At 36.5% G+C, this 26,282-nt stretch overlaps 1 pseudogene; it reads left to right on the top strand.

Moving 5' to 3' along the window:
• The first annotated feature begins 4,035 nt into the window (after positions 1–4,035).
• Positions 4,036–12,079, top strand: LOC120149246 (annotated as a pseudogene).
• The last annotated feature ends 14,203 nt before the right edge of the window (positions 12,080–26,282 follow it).

The raw sequence follows: 26,282 nt of genomic DNA, 5'->3' as shown, positions 1-26,282 counted from the left end.
ACGTTTTGTTCCAACTTTATCAAAAGAAGTTTTAAGATCATCAATTTTCTTTTGATGATCATCATTGACCTTTGAAAGTAAATTTTGCAAATCTAAATTTTTCTTTTCAAACTCTTCTAGTTTTATTTGCAAATCTTTGATTTTACTTTCAATATCATTGTTGGTTTTGGATATGAGTTTATTTTCATTTTTCAACTTTGAAACATCATTTTTATATTTTAAAAATAATTTCTCATAATCCGAAGCCAACCCATTATATTCCTCTAATAGCTCATCATAAGATAAATCATCAAAATCAGATGAGTTAGAGGTTACCTTAGAATCTTCCCCAAATGCCATTAAGCACAAGTTTGCTACTTCTTGTTCTTCTTCATCGGAACCTTCTTCATCGCTCCATGTAGCCACATGAGCCTTGTGCTTATTCTTTGATTGACCATTCTTCTTCAATTGTGGGCAATCATATTTGACATGCCCTGGTTTTTTGCATTCATAGCAAATGATCGGGTCCTTCTCTTTTGGTTCATCTTTGAGGCCTTCATTTCGTTTGAATTTTCTTTCTCGGTAAGGTCTCATCATTTTTCTGAACCGTTTGGCAAACAATGCCATTTCCTCGTCATCATCATCATCATTAGAATCACTCTCATCTTTTGTGGATTTGAGAGCAACTCCAATGTTTTTCTTCTTCTCCTTCTCCTTTGGTGTCTCTTCAACTTTATCAAGGTCCACCTCATCTTCAAGCATCATCTCATGAGTGAGGAGTGAACCGATAAGTTCTTCAAGAGTTAAGGACGATAGGTCCTTAGACTCGATGATTGCCGTCTTCTTTGATTGCCATGATTTTGGGAGGGAGTAGACTAACTTCCTCACAAGCTTTTCATTTGAGATGATCTCTCCATATGATTTGAGACCATTGACAATCGTTGAAAATCTATCCGTCATAGCTTTGATGTCTTCATTTGGTTTCATCCTGAAATTTTCATAGCTATGCGTTAGAATACTAATTTTTGATTTCTTTACCTCATCGGTACCTTCATGTGTGACTTGAAGCTTGTCCCATATTTCTTTGGCGGTTGTACACGATGAAACTCTTCCGTATTCATCTGGTCCAAGAGCACAAAAGATAATATGGATGGCTTTGGAGTTGAGCTGGAACATTTTTGTATCTCCTTCACTCCACAACCTTGGATGAGTGATAGGCTTAATATATCCTTCTTCTACAGCATTCCATGCTCCCATGTCACTTGCTTGAATGAAGTACATCATTCTATTCTTCCAATAGGCGTAGTTAGCTCCATTGAAGAAAGGAGGCTTGTTGACGGGCATCGAATCGAGACCGGAGTCGAAGTTTGAAGCGGAGGCCATTGATGACTTTAATAATCGATATAACTCTTCCCGAATCGACTCAAGAGGCGATAAAACCTTCAAATGAGTTAGGCTCTGATGCCAATTGTTGAGTTAATCGAATGACGAAATTGGCCAAGAGGGGGGTGAATTGGCAATAAAAATTTTGTGGAAGCTTTTGCAGAAAATTGAAAGTAATTGCACAGCGATTTACAGTGGTTCGACTTTCTCAAACAAAGTCTACGTCCACTACCTTAGCTATCCACACTAAGGATTTTCCAACAAATTCACTAATTTGTTCTTTCTTTTGAGGCCAAAGAGATAACCTTACAATTCCCTCAAGAGTATACCCCAACTCTTGAGAACACTCTTTTCTCAAAGAGAAGATTACAAATTTGCAAACTTACAAGAAAACCTCACAAGGTAAGATGTTTGCACAATTCTAGAACAAAGAAAAGAACACTCAAAGATGAATACAATTGAGCACAAAAAGTGTTCTTGAAAGCAAAATGAATATTGAATGAAAATAGGCTTGAAATGCTCAAACTTGAGGTTTGATGCTTTCTCTTTGATTCTCTCTTGATTCTAGTTGCTTGATGTTTCTTATTTTTGATCAATGGCTTCTAAGCTTGCTTAAATACACCTTGGATCACTTCTGAACGTTGGGGATGATTAGAGAAGATATTATAGCCGTTTTAGTGTGAAAACATTTAATAAAACAACTTGGAGTGTGGGGGGAATCGTTTCCCCTTGAAGGGAATTGGTTCCTAAGTGTAAAATTTCAAATATTTCGACCGTTGTACAAGGGGGGAATCGGTACCCCCTTGGGGGGAATCGGTTCCCTCCGAGCATACTGGAATTCTCGGAGCAAAACTGTTTAGGGGGGAATCGGTTCCCTCTGAGCAATCTGGAATTTTTGGCTTTGAATTGGTTCGAAATACTTTGTAAAATTATTTTGAAATTGTTTTATGATTAAAACTTAATTTTACACTTAAGTAAGGATTAAAATGATTTTTGAAATATTTGGAGTAATGTTTTGATATTCGAATAGTTATATCGAATATACTTAGAAAATCATTTGGAAAATCTTAAAATCCATTTAACTTAATTTGTTAATCGAAATATCAAAATGTTTCAACACATTGGTTTTGCAATAGTCGAAATATTTGAATTTTATACAGATAGTATCGATACCCCTATGAAGGAGTACTGATACCCATACGCTCCCAACTGCTTTTTGAAGTGGATATCACACCATAACGACTCGATTGACTCCATCAAGATCCCCAACGTCTGGAATTGATCTGAGCTGTATTTAAACAAGTTCTGAAGCCATTGATGATCAAGAATTACACAAGAATTGAGATAGAAATAAGAGATAAAGCATAAAACCTCAAGTTTGAGCAATTCAAGCCAAAATCCTTTCAATATTAATTTTACTTTCAAGAACACACTTTATGCTCAATTGTATTTATCTTTGAGTGTTATTTCTTTGTTCTAAAATTGTGTAAACATTCTACCTTGTGAGGTTTTTCTGTAAGTTTACAAAATTTGTAAGTTTCTCTTTGAGAGAGAGTGTTCTTAAGAATTTGGGGTATAATTCTTGAGGGATTTGTAAGGTTACTCTTTGTCCTCAAAAGAAAGAGTGAATTTGAGGAAAATCCTTAGTGTGATAGCTAAGGTAGTGGACGTAGACTTTGGTTGAGAAAGTTGAATCACTCTAAATCGCTATGCAATATTTTTAATTTTCTGTCAAAGCTTCCACCTCAATTTTAATTGCCAATTCACCCCCTCTTGATCGATTCATCCGATCGATTAACTCAACAAAAATGAAGGAAATTTTAGGTTTTTATATATATACAAAATGACATCGTTTTAGAAGAAAATTAGTTTTTTTTTCATAACGTCGTCGTTTGGATGTCGTGTGCCATGTCATAATGTCGTTAACTATTTAACGATAGAGTGACCAAAATAGGAACAATGTCAAAGTTCAGTGAGTGAATTGAAAAAAATTAAAAGTACAGTGAGTGAAATAGGAAAAAGAGTAAAGTTTAATGAGTAAATTTGTAATTTACCCTTTTTAATGCTTTAATGTAAGGGTAAATTACACTAATGATCCTTGATTATAGGACAATACTTTATTGAGTCTTTCAACTATTAAAAAGTTATAAAATATTTTTTTACTATAAAGCGTTACTCTGTCGAGTCCATTGACTATTAAAAATTATAAAATAATTATATGATTATTCATATGTTTTAAATTTATCCTTATTATTAAAAAAATTAATGATAATCTAAGCTGGATATTAACTTATTAATTGAGATATGATAGTCGTTTGAGACTTTAGAATCAAATTTTATCATACCACAATCAACATAGTAACGTCTAATTTATATTACCCTCACTTTTTAACAGAAAAGTATAATTTTAAAACGTATGAATAATCAAATGATCATTTTATAACTTAGAAAACTTAATTAAATAATATTATATAATCAAGATATCATTTTATAATTTTTAATATTTAAATGAGTAAAATAATGTATTACCATTTGTATTATATCCTTAATATAAAAGTACACTTGAACAAGATAATTGAAATTTTCTGTCCGGAATAATTTTTCATTATATACTATCATTCATATATACAAGCAGTGAGAATGCAGAGAAAATTACTTTAGTTTTACCCTCAACCCTCAAGCCTCAAGCCTCAAGCCTCAAGCTTTCCCCTTCTGCGTCCCTTTCTTTACCTGCCAACACTCCAAATCCGATTTCTTCATGGATTGGGTCGATAACCCGATATAACCCTAAGTTGAAAACTGCACTTGGCAGGAAAAGGCTTTTTGTCTCTCCTAGCTCGTTTTCTTTGGCGACACCTTGAAAATCGTAGAACATAACTGTTCACTATCGGAAATCATATACAAAAATGCAAGACATGAAGATCCTCACTCTCTCCGATTTACTCAGCCACGGTCGTTCCCACACTGGATCTTCAACTCCCGGCCCTCCGATCATCTCTGATCAAAACTCTCAACCGCCACGTGGATCTTCCTCTTCAAACCCTAACCAGGAACTTAAACCTCTGGTTCAGCTCGATTACCCGACTACTCTCGTCGGAACCTTAAGACTCCCTACCCTGACTCTTAATTGCCCGCACGAAAACTGCCTCCAATTCTCTGACGATTCAGTCGCCGTTTCCTGCGACATTGCAGGATTTGATCTCCGCGCCATTGATAAGAAAATCTACGTTCTTGCCTGTAATTTCATTATATCGGATCATCTTTCCGGTGGATTCTAGGAAATCTTTAAATGGGACTTGTCTGATTCGAGTCAAGGGCTCAGTCGATGTTCAAGCATGATTATAGTTTCGTTTCCTTTAGTTTCCAGTTCTATCGAACACGTACCTAAAACTAGCAATGCTAAGTCCTATCAAATTCACGGAATAATAGGAGCTGTTAGTCCTGTCTCTGCTGTTCCATGTTCAGTTGAAGACTCAAATTCAAGAAAAACAATGAATCTTCGAGGTTTTCAAGTGAAAATTATGATTTGTGAATGCAAATTGTGTTGTTCTATGTCAGTGTTTTACTTGGAGCAGCGGATTGTCATTCTTTTACAGTACCTGTGTGTGTACTTTTGTGGGCCTGCTTGGTGTTGGCTTCCTGTGCTGATTAAGCTCATTGGGAAGGTTGTTATGATTTCGGGTTTGATGAAGAAGTTGGCTATAATGGGGAAGCAAGAGTCTGTTTTGATGCTTGTTACTGCTGAGAACACTGTTCTCCATTTGCCGATATTATTGAAGAAAAGAAAGGTTGTACGTGATTCTTATGAAGGTACTGTCAAAAATGTTTATATGCAAGGAATGGTTGTTGAGCTGGACAAAGAAGTGTGGCTTTTATTAACAAATCAGTCACTCATGCCACCTCACGGTCTTAGGATTGGTGCTGTTGTGAGTAAAATATTCATTTGATTTATTCATTGTTTTATTATCATAATCTTATGCTTGTTCAGTGTGGCCTTGTTTATATTTTATCTATTTGCTTGTTTCTTATGAGCAGATTTCAATTAGAAATGTCCATTTTGTGGATCCACAATTTTCTTGGGCAACTTTCTTGTTCTCGGGGCTTGCTTCAATACCAGCGTCATAGTAAAATCATTCTCTCCATTAAATACAATGTATTACACATTCCTGAACTTATCATTCAATATTTCCTTTATTCACTTCTAGCAATGCTATATAACTTGTGTTATTCTTTTTAGAATTACTATAGAAACTGAATTTGAATTATTTTTCATATTTTTTAATTGATGAACCCGTTTAAATATTGTCTTTATTCACTTTTAGCAATGCTATATAACTAGTGCTATTCTTTTTAGAATTACTATAGAAACTGAATTTGAATTCTTCTTCATGTTTTTTAATTGATGAACCTATTTATAAGTTGGATCTGCCATTTCAATGATGGATGGTTTCATAGAGGGACGCGCTTAAGACCTGAAAGGATGACTGACATGACTGAATTGTAATTCAACTTTATGTTGCAGGTGTCTTATTTTGTCGTACTCACAAAGCCGACTGTGGGACTTTATTGAGACATTAGGTTTTCCTACGAGACTGTGGTATGGAAAGTTTTCTTGAGATATTCATGGTTTGGTTGTTTATGGTGCATAATTCTCTGTGTTAATCATTTATATAGATTTTGGGTTTCAGGATAGTACTACTTGTTTTGTGTTTCCAGAAAACATTTTTTGGTATTTTTTTCCAGAAAGAAGATTTTGGGATCAAGCCATGTAATTAACTTGCTTCCCTGTTTGTGAGATTTTTTTGACTGGAATGAAGTATTTTTATGAAATTTCTCTTTCTTATTCATCAATCAATATAATTATTTCTGTTGATCTGACCTTGGATAATTTTGAGCTATTTCCAGAACGACGGACTAGTTCAAAGGTTTGCTAACTCACATTTGCATTTGTCAGTATTTCAAGCATGAGTAAATCAGTAAACTCCTGTTGATTTTTTTATTACGTTTCTATTCTGGTCATTCCATTACAATCTTGTCATAACTTTGCTTTGGCAGCATGGTGTGCTAATGGAATTCAAGAAACATGAATCATGTTGCTCTGCTACTGAACCATATCATGGCCACCTGAAGTTGGTAATTCCAGGCCCTAGGTTTGTTGGAATATATATGAATTCTTGTAATTAAACTTTTTAAGTGTTCAATTGATTATACTTTTTGCTAGTTTAGTTTTCTTGTTAACCATTATCGTTTATGTCTTGTGGATTCTTTTAAGTGGTTGAAATATTTTCATGTCAAGTTTTTCGTGTGTGTTTTGGAATATCAGGGGCTTAGGGAGAAAAGAGAAAAAAAAGCGGTGAGAAGTTTGATTTTAAGGAGAAAGCCGTTTTTGGTGTTTATGCAGAAGACAAAATTGGAATCTGTGAATCAGGCTATATTAAGAAAGTTTGGTGGAAGAAAACTAAGAGGTTCATGTTCGTCCCATAGTCGCATGGATCGCGGTACGCTCTTGTACGGTAACGTGGAACGGATCGCAACTCGCTAGGTCCCTAATATTCGGTACGAGGGGGTAGACTTATTTCGGATCACTTCGGTACGATGTACCATGTAAATTGGTATGATGTACCAGTTTCTTAGGTTATTTTTCTACATCAAATTTTATAAGTAACTATAAATAGTAGGAATAAAATAAAAGAAATTAAAACTTCCTTAATAACTGAAATAACACATAAAAAAAGAACAAAGATTTAAACAGATATTTACCCTTAACCAAAAACATGAAAATGAGAAAAAGCCAAAACGATTGCATTTTTTTTTTAAACAAATTTTAGAGTCCATTTTATTCAAGACCAAACCTGTTCATATTACAAAATCACTATTTACCAGATAAATCCAATAAAAAGTGTTCATTACAAGAGTTTCTCAAAATAGCCCATTTATAGCCCAATATACTTGAATTTTAAAAATCAAAAAAATTGTCTTCTTTACCTTATTTCTGCTGCGGGTTTTGGCAGGTAAATGAGGTGGGACCCTTGCTTTTATGAAATTAATAATTTTGGTATTTTCTAGGATGGCAGCTCATCAAACCAAGTGAAGAAAACACAAATCAACTTGGACCATTGATGAGCTTTGATCCAAGGGCCCTTATTCCTAGCCACTTCATCCATCCAAGTCAAACAAACACAAATCACTTAGAGCCCTTGGTTGAAGGCTTGATCCTAAGGCTCCTGTCGCGCCACGTTATTGATCCATAGGAGAAAACACAAAGTGTTTTAAGCCATTAGATCTACTTTGATCCAAGGGTGGGAAGGTTGGATCATCATCATAAGCCAAAACATGCTTATTTTTATTTTGTTTCATTTCTTAGTTTTGAGAGAGAGGGAGATACAACCGGCGTCCAGATTCCGGTGGGTTTTCCGCCCATCATCAATGGCTGCCACCGTATGTCGGCGTCAGAATTAAAAGAGAGATGTCACCCGAATCGTTTCCTCACCCTTGTTTCAGATCCAAGGTTAGTTTCGCCCAAAAATGTGTCTATCAACGTAGATATACGAAGAAAGCTTCAACTTTTTTCGTCTCCGGCGATTTTGGAACGTGTTCGTACCGAATCGTATAAGCTTTCGTACTGAATCGTGATTTTGGAACGACCGGAAATAGTTCGTACCGCATTTTGGATCGCAGCGTTCAGTTCGTAGATCGTGGGCTATTGAGCGATTTATGTAACTATGGTTCGTCCCCTTTAGAAGGGGCAGCAGGAGGTTTACTTAATCTTTGGGATGAGAATTGTTTTGAGAGGGAGCAACAATTTATTTTCAGAAGGTTCACTGCAGTGAAGGGTAAAATTAAGGATAATGAAGAGGTTTGTTGTTTTGTTAATGTGTGTATAGTCCTAGGGTTGAATCAGAAAAGAAGAGTTTTTTTTAGGAACTTCTATGTTTCTTAGAACAGATGGACTATTCTCTATGTGTGTTGGGGGTATTTTAACTTATATTTGTACTCGGGGGAGAAACAAGGAAGATTACGTAATTCGCATTCTATGAGATTGCTTGGGGACTTTGTTCTTCATGCTAAACTAACATATCTTCCCCTATCTTGAGGGAATTTTACGTGGTAAAACAATAGGATTCTCCCACTTTTATCAGACTCGACCGATTCCTAGTGAATTCTAGATTCTTGAGCCTTTATCCAGATATGATTCAGATTCTTATCCCAAAATTGCTATCTGATCATAATGCGATAATACTAGAAAGGAGGGAGGTTAATTGGGGTCTGAAACCGTTCAGGCTTTTTAACTATACGATGGAGGAACACGGTTTTCAGGAAATGATGGAATCAACATTGGAAGAGATGAAAAAAGATAAAAGGAGAAAAGTTGCAAACATGCTAAATGAAGCGAAGAGAATTATTAGAAATTGGTCGAATAATAAACATTTATTGATTCTAGGTAGAATTATAGAGTTGGAGAATTCTATTTTTAACATGGAGGCAGGTATACAACAGGGTTTAAATCTAGTATCGTGGTATGCAATTGTGAAGGCAAAGATGCAATTGTGGGATCTGTACAAGAAAGAGGAATTAATTTGGTTCCAAAAGTCCAGTCATAAATGGATTATAGGTGGGGATAAAAATTCCAGATATTTTCACCAGTGTGCAACAAATGGGGGTAGGGCAAACGCCCTAAATGTTCTTAAAGTTAATGGCGATTGGATCTCAGAACCATATCAGATTAAATCATGTGTTCTTAATTTTATTAAAGAGGCCTATAATAGGAAGCCAATTGTGGGAGTGGATAAAGTGGACCTCGAGTTTGCTAGATTATCGAATGAGCAAAGTATGATGGTGGAAAGGTGCTTGAAGGAGGAGGAAATTTGGAAAGCAATTGCATCTTCGGATAGTAACAAGGCTCAAGGACCAGATGGGCTAAATATGGGTTTCTTTTCAAGAAATTCTTGCCGGTTATGAAGGATGAGATCTTTACTTTTTTGGATTTTTATTCAGGGAAGACTTGGGAGAATGGTGTGAATCATTGGTTCATATCTTTGATTCCCAAGAAAATGAATTCGGAGAGCTTTGAAGACTACAGTCCTATCAGTTTGGTAAGTGGCCAATACAAAATTTTGTCGAAAGTCCTTTCAAGAAGATTGAGGGCTTGTGTTGATACTCTTGTAGGTTCTAAACAGTTTGCTTTTGTACCTGGGATGCAGATTCTTGATTACTCCTTTATAGCGAATGAGGGGATCAATTTTTGGAGGAAAAAAGGTTTGAAAGGGGTGGCATTTAAAGTGGATTTCAGAAGAGCCTATGACTCAATAGACTGGTTGATATTGTAAAAGGTTATGGAATATATGGGGTGTGGGTAGCGATGGTGTTTCTGGATTTCAAACTGTTTATCGTCAGCTTCAATCTCAGTATTGTTGAATGGCTCTCCAATTGAGAAATTCAAGATGTCTAGGAGGTTACGTCAATGGTGTTCTTTATTAATGCTATTGTTTAATTTAGTGGGTGAGATCAGGGTTTCAAATCGCAGTCGCAGTCGCGTTTTCGGTTATTTCGGATTTACCGTGATTGCGGTCGTCGCGGGTAACTCGGACGGCGGCGAAACCGTTATATCGCGTCCGAAATCGCGATCAAGGGCCGTTTTTTAAAACCCTGGGTGAGATGTTAAGCTTGATGCTGTCTAAGGCGGTTAAATTGGGTCTTTTCAGTGGGTTTCAGATCGGCAACCCAATAAGGCGTTCCCACTATCTCATTTGCAGTTTGCCGATGATTTGTTATTTTTTTGTGGTGCTCGAAAGGACAGCTGAAGAATGTAAAAATAGTTTTGACTATATTTGAATTGTGCTCAGGGTTACAACTAAATTTGTCAAAAAGCATAATTTTCAGTATTAATGTTGATAAATCGGGCCTCAGAGCGTGGACAGATTTGATTGGATGGAACCTTTCCAATGGAGTATCTTGGTTTTCCCCTGGGTTTGACAAAGAACTAGGCTTCTATGTGGTAACCAGTAATCTAGAGATGTTACCCGAAGTTGTCAGGTTGGAAAACAAATACTCTTTCTATTATAGGGACAACATTATTGGTTAAGTCGGTCTTGAGCGCTTTGCCAGTCTATTTTATGTCATTGTTTTTAGAATGCCGAATAAGGTTGTAATGAAATTGAATTCTATTATGGAAAATTTCTTATGGGGGTTCATCACAGAAAAATCATATCCATTAGGTGAATTGGCAGACAGTGTGCAAACCTAAAGATCAAGGGGTTGGGGCTTATAGATTTAAATATTATGAACAAGGCTATCTTGGGGAAGTGGGCATGGAAATTTGCTTCGGAAAAGGAGTCTTGGTGGAAGAGTTTGGTGTGATGCAAGTATAGTTTGTATAATAGAGCAATATTGTTGGACAATGTGGTACCCTATAAGTCATCTTCGATGTGGAGGGGAGTTGTAAATAACTGTTGGGCGAATGATGAATTTGGTCAAGTTTTTCGAAATCATTTCCAATTGAGAGTCGGATGGGGGAAGGATTTATTGTTTTGTTTTGAAAGGTGGGTTAACAATGTCCCTCTTAGAGTGTTGTTTCCGAGGTTGTTTTCTCTTTCCTTGAATAAACAAGGAAAAATCTCCAAATTTGGTTTTTTTAATAGAGGAGAATGGTGTTGGGATATCCAGTTGAGAAGGGATTTATTGGATTGGGAAGTGGAGAAATGAATGGAGTTGTTGTCGTTATTAAATTGTGTTAGGATTCGGGAGGATGAGGATGATCTTTGTGTGTGGATGAGTAATGGGGAGGGTGTTTATTCGGCAAAAGCAAGTGTGAAATTAATGACGGGGTTCTATTGACAATACGGTTTGGTCAAAGATGGTTTGGATTGGTTATACGACACCAAGGCTGGAAACGTTTATGTAGCAAGTTTTGCATTAAAAATTGGTTGCTAAATTTGAATTAATAAAGAGGTGTTAGTGGGATAGAGAACTTGTTATGCCCTCTTTGTGGCATGTACCAAGAGACGGTTTCTCACTTGTTCTTTTCTTGTTCGATTGCGTGGGGTTTATGGGGGAGGTTTTTAAGCTTATGGAATATATCTACAGCTCTTCCAGTGTAAACTAATGTTTTTTATCATATTGGGGAAGTTTAGATCCAAACTCCATTATTTGAAACTTTATTCCGGGAGCCATCTTATAGACAGTATGGAAGTGTTGGAACCAAGTGGATTTCGAGAATGGATAATAGATCAGAATCAATTGTTTTTTATTTCTAGATATAGAGTGGTTGTGTGGTTTTCGTAGAAATTCCCTAAGTTTTCGATTCTCCTAGATTAAGACTTCTGAAGCATGTCCTAATGTGTTCTCATAGTTGGTTAAGGAAATCGTTAGTGTTGTAATGGAGTATAGGGTTATTATAAGATCAGTTAAAAGTGTTGTAAATTGGGAGGCTGACGGTTTGGCTAAGTCAGGTATAGGGTAATTGTTTAGTAAGTTTTTGGGTTGGGTTGTGTTTGTAGGGAGAGATGTGATTAAGTTGGGTGGTGTTTTGTAATATGTCTGTTGATGTATGATTTGTTATTTATTTATGGAATAAAATTTATAGGTATTCTTTTCCTCCTTTCAATGTCATTTGAGGTACTTATGTACAATGACGTGTATGAAGGTGTTTTTAATGAGGCCTAGTTTCTTATAAATAAATATTCAGTTTCATCCATTATTGTGAGATTTATGGATATAGGTACTGCTACCATCAGATAATAATCTTCATGTCTCATGCGTGGGCAAATATTATCAACAATAAAAAAGTAAGGCTTTTCAGAGTGAAGACTTCGGTATCATTTTGATTTAAATGTTAAAGGTTGGTAATTTAACTCTTATGCTCATATGGTGGCAAGTGAGGTCATTTAACTTTAAAGTGAATATGATGGAAAGAATGTTGTTAACTTGCTATGAAGATTTTTCATAGAGGATGAAAGGAAAACTAAGTACAGTTGTTTTATTAAAAATTATCTTTCAAGACCAACAATAAGTTGAGTAAGATTTTGATGTTTGATGAGGTGTTAAGGCCATAGTGTTCATGTTTAAGTATTTGTGATTTTTTATTATTTTCTTATAATATGCATTTGACAATTTCAGTCGTATATAAAATAAAAGGGAATGGTTGAAAGTGGTTTAAAGTTAAATTAGATATTGCTTTAGTTGTTGATCGTAACCATTTTTTATAGATTATATATGATGCAAGGGACCCTTTTTTGGATGAATTATGTTGTGTCATATCTTATACACTTTTTCAACTATCAAATTAATGTTAGTATCATAAAAGTTCATTCGAATAACATTTTTAGCAACTCATGTGTAGTCCTTTGATTCGTCACTGAAACATGAATGCAACTATCTTTTGTTCTATCATGAAATACATATTGATAAAGATCACCATAGTGTTCACGGCTCAAGCACATATCAGAAGAACCTTGGTTAAAATTGTGGACATCTATTATATCTCCACACATAGGTAAATTTTCTGGCAGGAAAGAGGTAACTATTAACAAGTGAACCTGAGTTCTTCGAGTCCAAAGAAAGACTAGAGTTCCCTAGGTTTGCATTTGGTTCATTTTGGCCATTTCCCATCTCCTTTGTATCAAGTTCTATTAGATTTGAAGAGACATGAAGATAAGTGTCTAAAACTGAACCACTGGCAACACCCAATACTTGATCTTTCATAAAGACTTCATTAAATAGAGAAGAATCATGCAATGATTTATCAGTGGTAAGAACCTCAGAGGAGAATGAAAGTCTTCGCAAATATGTTCGAGAATTAATAGGAACTTTAACACCTTTTAAACCAGAATCCTTAATATTACAGAGAGAACCTTCTTTATGGTGCTTCATTAAATGAAAACCACCAACTTGCAACAACTGAAATTGAATGGAAATGAACAAAATTGGTTTTCTTCTACGAATAAGATACTTGTACAAACAATCCATCATTTATGTGTTGTGTGAATAATAACATTAGAAAGGGAAAGTAGAAATTTAAAAGTACCTGATACTTCAAATTACTTTCTGATGCAAAAGCCAGAAAAATCTTCTTCGCACTTTCTTTAAAAAATTAGTTTTTGCATTGACCTTTATTCTATACAATGTCTCTGAACTTGTAAAGATAAAATTATTAACACATTGTATTATAGTTAATCATAGAAACTCATAAGAAAAGTTTGGTCTCATGCAACTCTGATAGTCACATGTTTCCCTTAAAGAAGTTCATTCCTCAAAACATACTATCAATATTATGTCTCTTACTGGAAGAATTATCCTCGAAACCTTATCTTGATGTATAATGGACACAATTATGACCTCTTAATAGAAGAATGATCTGAGGGGTTACCAATAGTACAATATATCAAAATCTTATCTTGATGTATAGTTCCCTCTTTTCCAGTTAGAAACAAATACCACGACATGACTATGGCCTCGGCAAAAACAACTCTCGGAATAAAGTTCAGGAGTCTGAATCCGTCTCTAAGATTAACTGACCCTTACCACACCATTCTGATTCCACAAACAACTCTAAACTAGTTTGAATGGCCTTCAATTCAGCTTGAATAGGAGGACCAGGACCTGAAGGATTCTCCGAATGCAGTTAAATGGATTAAGACTCTTGAAGCATATCCTAATGTGTTTTCACAACTGGTCAAGGAAATTGTTAGTGTTGTAATGGAGTATAGGTTATTATAAGATCAGTTAAAAGGGTTTTAAATTGGGAGGTTGACGGTTTGGCAAAGTTGGGTAATTGTTTAGTAAGTTTTTGGATTGGGTTGTGTGTTTGTAGTGAGGGATGTGATTAAGAAGTTGGGTGATGTTTTGTAATATGTTTGTTAATGTATGAGGTGTTATTTATATATAAAATAAAATTTATAGGCATTCTTTTCCTCCTTTCAATGTCCACTGAGGTACGTATGTACAGTGACGGGTATGAATGGGTTTTTAATGAGACCTAGTTTCTTATCAAAAAAAATATTCTGTTTCATCCATTATTGTGAGATTAATAGATAAAGGCACTGTTACAATCAAATAATAATCATCCTGTCACTTGCGTGAGCAAATATTATCAACGATAAAAAAAGAAGGCTTTTCAGAGTGAAAACTTGGATATCATTTTGGTTGGAATGTTAAAAGTTAGTAATTTAACTCTTATGCTCATATGGAGGCAAGTGGCGTTATTTAACTCTAAAGTGAATATGATGTAAGGTATGTTGGTAACTTGCTACGAAGATTCTTCATAAAGAAAGAAAGAAGAACTAAATACAATTGCTTTATTAAAAATTAACTTTCAAGACTAACAATAAGTAGAGTTTATTTTGAGAGTTGTTTGTGAATCCGAATGGTGTGGTAAGAGTCGGTTAATCTTAGAGACGAATTCAGACTCTTAAACTTTATTCCGAGTTGTGTTTGCCAAAGCCATAGTCATGTTGTGGTATTTGTTTCTAGCTGGAAAAGAGGAAACTATACATCAAGATAAGGTTTTGATATACTATACTATTGGTAACTCCACAGATCATTCTACTATTAAGAGGTCATCAGTTGGGTCTATTATACATCAAGATAAGCTTTCGAAGATAATTCTTCTAGTAAGAGGTAGAAGATTGATAGTATGTTTTGAATAATGAATTTCTTTAAGGGAAACATGTGACGATCAGAGTTGCATGAGACCAAGCTTTTCTAATGAGTTTCTATGCTTGTCTACAATACAAGGTGTTAATAATTTTATCTTTACAAGTTCAGGAACCTTTTATAGAATAAAGGCTAATGCAAAAACTAAAGTTTGTAAAGAAAGTGCGAAGAAGATTTTTCTGCTTTTGCATATGAAAGTAATTTGAAGTATCATGTACTTTTAAATTCCTATTTTCCCCTTTCTTATGTTTTTATTCACACAACACATAAATGATAGATTGTTTGTATAAATATCTTATTCGTAGAAAAAAATCAGCTTTGCTCATTTCCATTCAATTTCAGTTGGTGGTTTTCATTTAATAAAGCACCATAAAGAAGGTCCTCTCTGTAATATTAAGGATTCTAATTTAAAAGGTGTTAACATATTTGCGAAGACTTTCATTCTCCTCTGAGATTCTTACCACTGATAAATCATTGCATGATTCTTGTCTATTTAATGAAGTCTTTATGAAAGATCAAGTATTGGGTGTTGCCTGTGGTTCGGTTTTAGACATTTATCTTGTCTATTCAAGTCTAATAGAACTTGATACAAAGGGAATGGGGAATGATCAAAATGCAAACCTAGGGAACTCTAGTCTTTCTTTGGGCTCGAAGAACTCAGGTTCGCTTGTTCATAGTTCTTTTCCTACCAGAAAATTTACCTCTGTGTGGAGATATAATAGATGTTCACAGTTTTGACCAAGGTTTTTCTGATATGTGCTCGAGCCATGAGCACTATGGTGATCTTCATCAATATGTGTTTCGTGATAGAACAAAAAATAGTTGGATTCATGTTTCAGTGGCAAATCAAAGGACTATACATGAGTTGCTAAAGATGTTATTCAAATGAACCTTTATGATACTAACATTAATTGGATAGTTGGAAAAGTGTATAGGATATGACACAACATAATTCATCCAAAAAAAGTCCATTGCATCATATATAATCTATAAAAATGGTTACGATCAACAACTGAAGCAATATCTGATTGAACTTTAAACCACTTGGCACCATTCCCCTTTACTTTGTTTACGACTTAAATTGTCAAATGCATATTATAAGAAAATAATAAAGAAACACAAATATTCAAAAATAAACACTATGGCCTTAACACCTCATCAAAATCCTCTATGAAGAATCTTCGTAGCAAGTTAGCAACATTCCTTCCATCGTATTCACTTTAGAGTTAAATGACCTGACTTGCCTCCATATGAGCATAAAAGTTAAATTAATAACCTTTAACATTCCAACAAAAATGATACCCAAGTCTTCACTCTAAAAAGCCTTCGTTTTTTATCGTTGATAATATTTGCCTACGCATGAGCATGAGACATGAAGATTATTATCTGATGGTAATAATGTCTTTATCTATAAATCTCACAATAATGGATGAAATTGATAAATCTCACCATAAAGAAGGTCCTCTATGTAATATTAAGGATTCTGGTTTAAAAAATGTTAAAGTTCCTATTACTTCTCGAACATATTTACGAAGACTTTCATTCTCATCTGAGGTTCTTACCACTGATAAATCATTGCATGATTCTTGTCTATTTAATGAAGTCTTTATGAAAGATCAAGTATTAGGTGTCGCCAGTGGTTCAGTTTTAGACATTTATCTTGTTTCTTCAAGTCTAATAGAACTTGATACAAAGGAAATGGGGAATGACCAAAATGAACCAAATACAAGCCTAGGGAACTCCAGTCTTTCTTTGGGCTTGAAGAACTCAGGTTTGATTGTTCATAGTTGTCTCTTTCTTGCCAGAAAATTTACCTCTATGTGTGGAGATATAATAGATGTCCACAGTTTTGACCAAGGTTTTCTGATATGTACTTGAGCCGTGAGCATTATGGTAATCTTCATCAATATGTGTTTCGTGATAGAACAAAAAATAGTTACATTCATGTTTTAGTGGCGAATCAAACTGTAAATGCCTATTATATAATCCATATTCATCTCTTTTACTTCATTATCTTGAGTATTTAAGGGTTATCTTATTGCTAAATGTTTTTGTTTTAGGTGAAGATTTTTGGATTTGTTAACCAATAATTGTTTCCTACTGGGTTTGGGCCTGGCATAAATGCAACTTTCCATCAGATTCTTGATCTCCAGTATGAACTTTGGGACTCAACTAGTTTACTACCTTCAATCATGCACTGTTTCAGGATTCCTTTCTTGTTTTCTTTGGTCTTTTTCCCCCTTTTCTTAATGTCCAACAATGAAATTGACCCTTAAACTTGTTGCCATCTTTATTGTAACAGCCCAACCAGAAAACAAATTCGAGGTGCCATATTGATTTTTCAAATCTTTGACCTTTAAATAGTTGACAATAAAATTTTCTTTTGAATGGCATAACATTTTGATAAAAGATAAAGAGTACAACTTTCCAATTCAACTGAAAATATATAGTTCATTATTTACATAAATACCATAAAATTTACATTTACAAAAACTGGTCAGAGCATTTCCATTTAAACCAGGGATACATGCCAACAAAATGTACAAAACTTATAAACCTACTTTTTCAAATGGTTCTAATATCCTCGAGTCTCGAAATTGTGACTTGAGCGTCGATTACGTGAGTTAAGAAAGCTTCACAACCCCGATCTAACATCCTGTGCACCTTGATGGCCGAACACAATCCTGGTACACTTCGGCCTCTCACTAACCATCACTACCTTGGTTCCATCATTCCTTCTAAGTTTGATTTTTATAGCTCCGCATCTCAAACTTGCATCGTGCTTTGACAATCATTCCATGCCAAAGATCATGTCGAACTCTCTGAAGATAAGATCCATTAAATCGATCGGAAAGGTCTCACCTCATATCACTAAGAGACACTTACGGCAGACCTTGTCTACCAAGACATCTAATCCTAGTGGACTAGATACTCAGACACCTATCTCAAGGTCCTCTACTGAGATATTCCTCTCTCGTACTAGGTCATAACAGATATAGGAGTGTGTGGATATTGGGTCTATTAAAGTGGTGACTAGAATAAAAAACATCATAAAAGTACCTGAAATCACGTTAGCCGCATCACACTCTTCCTAGGCCTTGACTGCATACTGGCGTGAGGACTCTAGGCTCGACACCGGCCATTGAGCAAGTTGTTCCTCTACTAAACTACACGGATGTAGTACTCCCCCTATATGGGGTCCTCTACCCTTCTGCATCATCTGATTTGATCTCTAGGTTAGCACAGGTGTTGAACTTCGTGCCTCGGGGCAATCTCTATTGAAGTGGTCCAGGGAACCAGAACCAAAACATCCTTGGGATCCTCGCTAGCAAGCTCCCATATGGTTCCTCTTGTTGACTAAACAATCTGCTTGGGATAATGTCTTCCTTGAGTTATCGATGCTCTCCACAGAAACTGATGTCAAAGGCATCCTATGCTTAGATCCGCCTCATCTGCCTGTGCTCTGTCAGACCCTACTCGGCTAACCTTACGAAGCCTCCAATATACCTAAGAATCCCTGACCCTCTTGGCAAAAGGCTGAGAAGGCCTCGAAGACTCAACTACCCTCATGCTCTATTCAGAGTAGTGTCAGATGTTGTAGCTCTCATACCTAAAGCCCTCTATAACGTCATTACCTAGTGAACCAACTCAGTGAAAACTCTTGGCGGATCGACGGCTAGGTGGGTGAAGATGTCTAAGTGGAGGCCCTCCCTGAACCTTCTGTTGCGGTGGTACTCAAACGCCACCAACTCAGGTGCATAACGACTCAGACGGAGGAACTCCCTCTCGTACTCGAACACTAACCGGTCTCCTTACATCAAATGCAGAAACTGATCCCTTATATTGTCAGTGTAAGCCTCGCCTATGTACTTCTAATGAAACTCATCCAAGAAGTGCTCCTAAGTGGATTGCTCAGGCTCCATTGGCATCTCAATTGTCTCCCACCAGTCAATAGCGTCGCCCTTCAACAGGGCAGTGACACACTTTAGCATACCCTCAACGTAAGGTGTAACAGGCGTAGTGTCCTCAGAGTTTCCCTCAACTACTGGTCAACAACTGGAGGGACTGGAAGAGCTAGCTAGGTTGGTGGCATAACAAGCATCCTAGGAATAACTCATTATATACCGAAGGGAGAAAGTCAAGTCATAGAAGAAAGTCACCTCGTCAACTCACGCATCCCCGGGGACCTCGTATTCAGAATCTAGGATGAACGTTTCTCCGGTATCACCTACTAAAGAAGCTCTAATTTCATCCTTGCCCTCGTGGCTCAAAGCGGCACTATTGTTCATGTGTAAACTTTGAAATTAAGATAAAACAAAGAATCATTATCGTTATTCCAGACATGATAGTACTCTCGACTCCCTAGAGACGTGTATATTTATAAACTCTCACTAACTCTATCATGCAGATCATAGGAAAGATTGAACATGACGCTCTAATACCATTAAATTTAACACCCTAAACCAATACGATACATAGTCGACCAATTTAGAATACAACATGGGACCACTAGAGTGGCTAACCTAAAATTTTTCTTTAAATACTTTAGAGATCATAGATTAAAACCATTCAACCAAAGAAATCAACATAATTCAATATGAGGTTCACATCGAGAGCTCCCAAAATAAGTACATAAAAAATAATACAATCGAGTATTTAAAAAGAGAGTTATGACTCACATACAATAAGGTCTATGAATAATACATGCCCCCTAAAGAAGTGACTCGAGATGTACTCAGTTGCTCAAACTGTCTGGAACGTCCTCTATTCGACAGGCTCCCCGAATACTCCTCCTAACGACCTGTACACGGAAACAAATTCTGAATGCTGAGCTCACTAGACTAGTGCAACAATAACAACTAAATCATATTAAAAATGCTCGTTAAATGTTCATACTATCAAGTGCAATTGAAGGGTGAGTATACTCGTATACTACACATTATTCTCAGGTAAACATCATGGTGTGGTCAGAGGGTTACACATCTCGGGACTCACATTCCTCTAGTCTACCAAGGCTGTGGTTCGGGATCTCTACGTCGGACATGACACCCAACTAACCTACCCCTAGCGGGTGTTTGGGTCTCGCACCTTATTTAGTCTCAAAGTGTCTCGCGCACTACCTAAGGATATCTGAACATTCTATACTTTGTTTCTAATTTCCTCATCAAAAGTAACTCGGGTGTCCTAGTCATTTTCCCGAGTATCAACCAAGGTTAGTTTTATGTTGCCCTAATTGATATTGTTTCCAACTGTAATTGCATGTCAATTATGATTCTCACTTGTAGTCTTATTTGATGGTACATTAGTGTTCTAGGGTCCCTCAACTTTTCTTCTAATTCATATAGACTATTTGCCCAAAAATGTCTAATGGTACTGATACTCACCCCTTGGTATCGGTACTATAGGGTTAAAACTAGTATCAATACTTTGGGGCAGTATCGATACTCCAGAGCTTAGGGTATCGATATTCTTTGAGTATTGATACCAAAATTTCCTTCGATATTTTGAAAAATATATCTATATTGATACTCCTATGGGAAGTATCAATACTCTACACACGGTATCAATACTCAATGAAGGAGTATCGATACTTCTATACTAAATTTCCCTCATTATATTCCTCTCAAGAATAATATCAATATTGTTCTTTCAATACCGATACTCAAACACAGATCTTCCCTGTTTGGGAATGAATTTGACTCCCTAAGTTACTCAATATGCCCTAATGAGGTCCCCAAACATTATTAAGTATTATGTATAAAATAAGGGATCATAATAGGTCCTTAAACATGCCATAAACACTAAATTCGTGAATATACCATGAATACTCTACAACTCAAACTCTTTAGCTAGATGCATTCTAATGATTCACAAATGGTATGGAAGAGTTTTAAATGTGTTACCTTAACTTCATAGCTGTTGGAAATCTCCTCAAATCACCCAAGGGTCAATTTCTCCTTCCCTCTTGACTTGGAGCTTTCTCTAACATCTTCCACTAATCAAAAACAAGATAAATGAGTTATTAACTCATTTTGGAAGCTTGGATTGAAGTTTAGGATACTTTCTAACACTTAAATCCACCAAAAACAAGCTAGAAACATTTGGTTTCATAAAACCCCACTAAAACCCATCTATGGCTACAATGGCTCAAGTCTTGTGTTTGAAGGCTTAAATTGAAGCTATTGAGGTGGAGATTTCATTTCTTACCTTAGAACTCTTGAACAAAGCTTGTAGAACTAAAAGCTTCAACCTTTGTTCTAGTATTAGAGAGGAAAATATGGCGAGAAGAAAAGGGAGAAGACAAAGAGATGATGATGAAAAAGAGGAAGGAAACATACGTGATATCATCAAAAACTAAATGATTTTAGCTTTTGAAATTCTTAATGGTGAAATTGCCCTTTTAGTCTTTTCTTTTTTCACCCAAAATTAAAAATACCCTTTTTTAATATCAAATGGTCCCCAAACCAAGCCCAATCCAAACTCCAAATGGACTAAGCTCTCCTACAAGGCTATTGGGCTTGTCTAAACTGCCTCGGGTTAACCCATAACTCCTAACCTAGGTTTTGGGACATTACAGTTCATCAAAAGCGATGAAGTCTTAGTTCTCATATCAAATCATGCAAATATGCATCAAACATTCATCATAATTGCATTAGATCATTTTAATACATATCTCATATGACACGCATAACATCATAGCATATGACCTTTTCAAACAGGATCCGAGAAATCCATCTCAGTAGTGGATCAATCATCTTTTAATCATGACTAGATCTCCTTAACGAGAATGAGCAATGTCATCATCAAATTTGACGAGTAGAATATCACATATCTCTTCAACATAAAAGGAGCAATGTCGTTTACAAAACTAATTATCTCTAGAAAATCAGACTTCCTCAACACAAATGAACAATATTGTCTCTGTATGCACAATTATCCAAACACGACTAGATGTCCTCAACACATAGGAACAATATCGTCCACTGACTAGACCTCATCAACGCGAAGAAGCAATGTCATCATCATATTTGACATTGAGTAAATCACCCAAAAATGACCAAATCTATTTAACGCGAAGGAACAATGTTGTTTCCAAAGTCAAAATATCTTCAGGCAATCATATTTCCTCAACGCGAAAGAACAATGTTGTCTTTAGATGCACAGTATTTCTAATACGACTAGCCGTCCTCAACACGAAGGAATAATGTCATCAATAAACTCGACATTCTCAAATGAAATGTCAAATCATCAAACAATGATTAGACTTCCTCAACGCGAAGGAACATATCAATTGTATCCTTTGAGATTCCTTCTCTTGAAGCAAAATATTCATCTTGCTTATCACAGTTTCCCTTGAAATACAAAAACAAATTTTACCTCATTTTATCTCAAAAGAAAACTTTATCTCACATGAGATAATTTCTTTTGAAACTAATTTTGTCTCGCTCGAGACAAGGTCCTTTGAAATCCAAATCATTGACATTGTTTCCCTTGAAACAAATTTTGCCTTGCTTAAAATTTTTTTCGCTTGGAAGTGCAAGTTTTAACATTTTAAAATTCTACTCTTTTGAAAATGTTCCTCTTCGAAACTGAATTTTGAAAACATCTCCCTTGAGATAAAGATACTTTTTTAGTCTCTTAAGACAATGTCAAATTTCAATGCAAAAGGTGGAACCGAAAAACAACTCGTTGTCTTTTTATCTTTGTCCTATTATTTTTAACACAAGAATATATAAAAAAAAAGACAGCTGTAGACACCCGTTTTTGTTTGAATTTTAGTCGTTTTTTATTATTAAATATTAATATTATTTAATTTTATTAATTTTTGTAGGCCCAGATTACAACCTAATTAACCCAACATCTTCCAACTTGCCTAGACCTCAAACCTAAGCCCAAATATTAGCCAAGCCCACAACCTAAACTAACTCTAACCAAGCAAACCCTAGCAACCTGGACCTAGCTTCCTGTCGCCGCTGCCAACTGGGAAAGCCACCGTTGTCGATTCCAGTCGTCATCGTCGGTCTTGAATAAAAATAAAAAAGAATCCCGAATTTTTCGGGAAGCCCATACCCTGTCAAGCCATCATCATTCTCTAAACCTATCACCATAGCCACTGTTACCTTACCAAACTGAGCCACCATTAACCATTTTAAAATCAAGCATGCATGGAGAGATTTAGGGGGATCCAAGGTTTGAAAAAAGAGAGATAAAAAGGGAATTGAAAAAGGAAAAAGAGAGAAGAAATTCACCCTTTGCCGTTGGTTGTTGGTACTTTTCGGCGACCGAAGCCTTCTTTTGATACCCGAACGGTCAGCAACGAGATAATGATGAGGGTGGACACATAACTTGATCCCACGATGATCCAACAATAGAGGAATTAGATCACAGAGGTGAAGAGTCAAAAGATCTTTGGCCTTTTTCGTGGAGCTAGGGGCTATTTCTCACAAAACTAAGGCCGGATCTGAACTCCCTGAGTTAAGACAAACCTATCCTTGAAATTTGACACCGAACGACCACCAGAGAACGGTGGCAGACGACTATCCTTCTTTTCCGGCGAGAAGGTGGCAGAATGCTCTCCCTCTCTATATTTTTTTTATCTCTGGTAACAAATGATTTTTAGTTTTTATTTTTTTTAAGTTTCAAACATTAAGTGGCGTGAATATGGTCTAGGAGGTGGGAATGGTACCAATTTACTTGTTAAAAAATAAAGCTGAGGTTGCCCATGCTTTTACTATGTTTCACGCCATTGTTAAAAACCAATTTCAGTATAACATTGTAGCTCTGCAGACCGATGGTGGTGGTGATTTCCAGGCTTTAAAAGAATATCTTGCATCATCGGGTATTCAATATCGTTTTTCTTGCCCACACACCTCCCAACAGAACGAGGTTGTTGAGCACAAACATCGACACATCATAGACACAACCTTGACTCTTTTAGCTCAGCCAACGGTTCCTTTTAAGTTTTGGTCATATGCAGTTCTTACTGCGGTTTTCCTCACTAACAGGTTACCAACTAGTGTGAATGGAGGAATATCCCCTTTTCAAAAGATTTATGGGAAAGTGTCAGATTACAAGCAGTTCAAGGTGTTTGGAAGTCGATGTTATCCTTGTTTGTGAGACTTCGACAAACACAAGTTTGAATTCAGGTCCAGACCGTGTGTTTTTATTGGATACTCACCCCCAACATCATGGGTATCATTGTCTTGATGAATCTGATCAGGTCTCTGTGTCTCGTAATGTGAAATTTAATGAACATGTGTTTCTTTTTGTCAAGATTGTTGTTCAGGGTTCTTACAGCAAACCGCGTGAGGTGATTTCCATTAACTGGGCTCTTTCGTTTCCAGTTGTGCCTTCTGCTGGTGATGGTCTTCGACCTACTAGTTTCGGTGAACAGTTGTTGAATACTTCTATGTCTTCGTCATCACATGTTGTTGGAAATATGAGCGTGGATTATCCTCCTTCATTGGTTAATGATAACAATAATGTTGCTGATGTTGCAGGGCGTTCGCAGCATTGAATGGAGCAAGATTCTTCCATTGACCCGTCGGATGTTGTTGGTCAACCTGGTGCTGATGCTGCTGATAATGCTTCTGTTGGGCCCGTGGAAGTTGAGGATGTGCAGTCTGGGAACACACATCATATGGTTATGCACAGCAAGGCAGGCGTGTTCAAACCTAAGATATTCAACATTGTTGCTGATGACATTCCATTAACTGTGCAGGATACATTTCAGCATGAACATTGGCGTACTGCTGTTGAGTCGGTGTATAAGGCTCTCTTGGAGAATGGCACTTGGCAACTTGTTTCTCTGCCTGCTAATAGGAAGGCCATAGGATGTAAATGGCTCTTTCGTGTGAAGTATAATGCTTACGGGTCTATCAATCGGTACAAAGCTCGGCTTGTGGCTGAGGGCTTTTCTCAAGTACCTGGGTGTGATTTTACAGATATGTTCAGTCTTGTCATTCATTTTTTTACTGTTAACGTTTTATTGTCAGTTGCCGTTACTAATGGTTGGCAGGTTCGTCAAGTGGACGTTAATAATGCTTTCCTTAAAAGGGATCTTCGTGGGGATGTTTATATGAGGCAACCGGAAGGGTTTATGCATACTAGTCCTCATGGTGAGATGTTGGTCTGTAAACTTCAAAAGGCTCTTTATGGGCTTCGCTAGGCTCCGCGCAACTGGTTTAACAAGCTTCGTGATTACTTGAAATCTCTGGGGTTTTGTTTTTCCCAAGTTGACAATTTGTTGTTTATCTTTAAAAACAAGTATATTACGACTTACATTGTTGTTTATGTTGATGACATTTTAATTATTGGGTCCTCTGTCAATCATGTGAAGCAGGTTATTCAAGCTCTACATGACAAGTTTTCTCTTAAAGATCTTGGGTTACTTCAATATTTTCTTGGCGTGGAGGCTACTCATTCTGCTAGAGGCTTGTTCCCTAGTCAAAAAAAGTTTATTGGTGAACTGTTGACCAAATTCCACATACAGGCTGCTCGGCCTGTGGATACTCCAATTCTTGTTGCTCCTAAGCTTAGTAGGCTGCAGTGTGGTGAACTTGTTGATGCCAAATTATATCGCAGTGCTGTAGGGGCTCTTCTTTATGTTTGTCACACTCGCCCTGACATTTCATTTTCTGTTCACAGGGTTGCTCAGTTATGCAGTGTGAAGCAGATTTTTCGATATCTGAAGGGCACCTTAGATTACAACCTTTGGATTGCTCAGCCTAGTCTAGTTTTTTTCGGACGCTGACTGGGGAGCTGATTGTGATGATAGGTATTCTGTTTCTAGTAATTGTGTGTTTTGGGTCAGCAATTGTTATCATGGAGTTCTTGAAAGCAAGATCTGTGTCTCGGTCCACTGCGGAGGCTCAGTATAAAGTCTAGCAGATGCCACATCAGAGGTGGTGTGGGTCAAAGCTTTGCCTCAAGATATGCATTTGACTAGTGTGCATGTGGACCTTGATGTGCACTTTGTTTGATAAAAGGTTGCGGATGGTGTGTTGATGGTTAACTATGTTCCTGATAAGTTTCAACTTGCAGACGTGCTCACTAAACCTCTGCCGATTGGTTGATTCCAGGAGTTGCGCCACGGGTTAAAAGTGTGTTCGATGTCCCAGCTGAATGCTCGAAGCAAAGACTGTTGACTTGTTTCGTGTCTTGTTTTTGGGGTTAAAGAGTCCAAGAATCAGGGTGAATGTTAAAGCTGATCTTGGTTATGCCGGCTGGCATGGTTTTTAACCGATTCTTGTTAATCTGTTTTGCCCAGC

Source organism: Hibiscus syriacus, unplaced genomic scaffold, assembly GCF_006381635.1.
Source record: "Hibiscus syriacus cultivar Baekdansim isolate YM2019G1 unplaced genomic scaffold, ASM638163v2 tig00110998_pilon, whole genome shotgun sequence".
Taxonomy (NCBI): Eukaryota; Viridiplantae; Streptophyta; class Magnoliopsida; order Malvales; family Malvaceae; genus Hibiscus; species Hibiscus syriacus.
Note: the sequence above shows the minus strand (reverse complement) of the source record. Positions and strands in the feature narration are given on the sequence as shown.